This window comes from Gracilinanus agilis, chromosome 4 (assembly GCF_016433145.1).
Source record: "Gracilinanus agilis isolate LMUSP501 chromosome 4, AgileGrace, whole genome shotgun sequence".
In the NCBI taxonomy this organism is placed as follows: Eukaryota; Metazoa; Chordata; class Mammalia; order Didelphimorphia; family Didelphidae; genus Gracilinanus; species Gracilinanus agilis.
Window position 1 is genome coordinate 387,876,298 of NC_058133.1, and position 3,648 is coordinate 387,879,945.

A 3,648-nucleotide genomic window follows, 5' to 3' on the forward strand; every position below is an offset into this window, starting at 1 on the left:
TCTCACCCAAAATATAGTATTGCAATTATCTCTCATTCACTTTACCTTCTAATCCATACTGCACACCATGGCCAGATATCTCTTCCTTGGATCTTCCTTTCATCATTTTACTCTCCTATTCAAAAAATTTCCCCATTACTACAGAATAAAGTTTAGATTATTTAGTTGGGCACTCAAAGTTCTCTACTTTATGACTTCAGTCAAACTTATTAGCCTTATCTCACTGCTCTGCTACATGAACCTTCTCCATCTAGACTAGTTTACTCACATCCTTCCAAATAAACTGTACATATGCATGTTTGGAGAACATTCTACAAAGATATTTTGCTTATGTCAATACTCTGGTGGATGACCCTCTCCATTCTTCTTTATTTATTAAATGGGCCCTACTCATACTTTCAGATTCAATTTTCTTCTATGATTTCTCTTATTATAGACTCTAATACAAATTGTCTGTATCATATACTTGATTTTTACAATTTGTTTTCTTGTGGTTCTCTTTTAAATATACCTGTCATCTCTCCAACTAGATTACAAACTCTTTGAAAGCAGAGATTGTTTCACATTTCTCTATAATTTCAACATGTGTCTAGCACAGAACCTTGCACATGGTGATGATTTAATTAATGTTCACTGATTGACTTCCCTTAAAAAAGAAAAGATGCAAGAGAAATGCTTTATAGAGTGTATGACAGGAAGCCATAAAAAGATTTTTTAAAAGAGTTCTAGAAAAAGTCAGCCAAACTAAGAAAAAGACAAAATTAGACTACAAACGACAGGCAAATAATACAATTGAAGAATCTAATTATGAAAGTTGGAATATATATAAATATAAAAACAGAATAGGGAGTGCATTTGTGATTTCACAGGTCCCTGGATAAGATAAGGCTCTGACAACTGAGGTTGACACCTTCTTTGCAACGTGTAGCTTTAGAATTGCCAGAAAGGTGAGAGATTAGGTAACTTTCCCAGGATTATACACTAGTAGTATATATCAGAGGAAGGAGATCAACATTGATCTTCCTTGTTCCTAGACTGACACTATGGTCACTATGCTACACATAATATACATACCCTAAATAATAATTTTCTAATGTTTTATTTTAAGAGTCATAGCTCTGACTTAGAGAAATTAAGATAGTTAATACTCTTGGAAGCATAGTACCAGATTTTACTTCTTTTTTCCCTCATTGTAAAGTAGACATATACAAGAGTCACACAGGATGGGAAGGTGTGAATGGGGTTACCATTATTTGAGGGAATGCCCACATTAGAGTGTTGGAATGTGAAGGGATAGTCATAAGATTGAAGCATCAGAAGTCAAGATTATAGGATTAGCTCTACCACTATTGAGAGGGTTTTGTGTGTGTGTGTGTGTGTGTGTGTGTGTGTGTGTGTGTGTGTGTGTGTGTGTAAAAGATGACTCTTGAGAAGCTGACAGATTTGAGAAGCAGAGAGAGACCATCTTCATCCAGATCACAGGATGAAACATATTTAAATGTAACAAGTAGGGGGTTTCTTACCTAGAAAGCAAAAATGCAGAAAGTATAGAAGACTCAAAGGCAAATTTTTTTGACAGAATGGGCATTTGGAAACAACTAAAAGATTATGAAAAGGGAATCATATAATTATATGATTCAAATTTCACTTCAGTAAGAAAATTCTGTCTTCCACGACTAAACAAATTTACTATAAGAGCACTTGTGGTCCTAGCTTAATTAAGTAATTCAGACAAATCATGGATCTAAAAATAACACAAGCCTTCTCTCCATTACATTAGATTTGCTAGAATAAATATGTATTGTTAACTTATTATATGAAGTTTAAGTTGGTGTGATTGATATTGGGATCATTCTAAAAGTTTTGTACCTTAATTCTTGGATTAATTCAAGATTGTATCTGTATGCTGCTGGAATAATTCTATTACCACAAAGGCAATTTGGTTGCCTAAACAGATGTGGTCAGCATATGTACATTATTTTGCTAAACATATTTTAGTCCTGCCCCAACAAGATGAAAACATCATTCTGGGTTCTTTATAGTTTATTTTATTTTATTTTTAATTTTAATTTTGAATATTTTCTCCTAGTTACATATTTCATGTTCTTTTCTCTCCCTCAAACCCCCCTAACCCCTGTTAGCTGATGCACAATTCCACTGGGTTTTACATGTATCATTGATCAAGACCTAATTCCATATTATTGATAGTTGGACTAGAGTTATCATTTAGCGTCTACATCCCCAATATCCCCAACAGCCCATGTGTTCCTCCTCCCACAGTTCTTCCTCTGAATGTGGCTAGTTTTCTTTCTCATAAGTCCCTCAGCTTTGCTCTGGATTGCTGCTAGTAGAGAAGTTCATTACATTTGATTGTACCATAGTGTATCAGTCTCTGTGAACAATGTTCTCCTGGTTCTGCTCCTTTAACTCTGCATCAATTCCTGAAGTCGTTCCAGGTCACATGGAATTCCTTCAATTCATTATTCCTTTGAGCATAATAGTATTCCATCATCAATAGATATCACAATTTGTTCCGTCATTCCTCAATCGAAGGACATTCTCTCATTTTCCAATTTTTAGCCACCACAAAGAGCATGGCTATAAACATTTTTGTACAAGTTTTTTTCCTTATTATCTCTTTGGGGTATAATCCAAGCAGTGCTATGGCTGGATCAAAGGGCAGATAGTCTTTTAAAGCTCTTTGAGCATAGTTCCAAATTGCCACCCACAATGATTGGATCAGTTTACAACTCCACCAGCAATGCATTAATGTCCCAATTTTGCCACATCCCCTCCAACATACATTACTCTCCCTTGTTGTCATTTTAGCCAATCTGCTAGGTGTGAGGTGATACCTCAGAGTTGTTTTTGATTTGCATTTCTCAAATTATTAGAGATTTAGAACACTTTCTCATGTGCTTATTGATAGTTTTGATTTCTTTATCTGAGAAATGCCTATTCATGTCCCTTGCCCATTTATTGATTTGGAGATGGCTTGATTTATTTTTTGTACATTTGAGTGATTAGACCTTTATCTGAGTTTTTTGTTAGAAAGATTTTTCCCCCAATTTGTTGTTCCCCTTCTAATTTTGATAGCATTGGTTTGTATGTACAAAAACTTTTTAGTTTAATGTAGTCAAAATTATTTATTTTACATTTTGTGATTTTTTTCTAACTCTTGCTTGGTTTTAGAATCTTTCCCTTTCCATAGATCTAAGTATACTATTCTGTGATCACCCAATTTACCTATAGTTTTCTTCTTTATATTCAAGTCATTCACCCATTCTGAGTTTATCTTGGTATATGGTGTGAGATGTTGATCTAGGGCCAATCTCTCCCATATTGTTTTCCAATTTTCCCAGCAGTTTTTGTCAAATAGCAGGTTTTTGTCTCAAAAGCTGGATTCTTTAGGTTTATTGAAAACTGTCTTGCTGAGGTCCTTTAGCCTTAGTCTATTCCACTGATCCTCCTTTCTGTCTCTTTGCCAGTACCATATTGTTTTGATGACTACTGCTTTGGAGTACAGTTTAAGATCTGGTACTGCTAGACCACCTTCCTTCATATTTTTTTCATTATTTCCCTTGATATTCTTAATCTTTTGTTCTTCCAAATGAACTTTGTTATAGTTTTTTCTAATTCAGTAAAAAG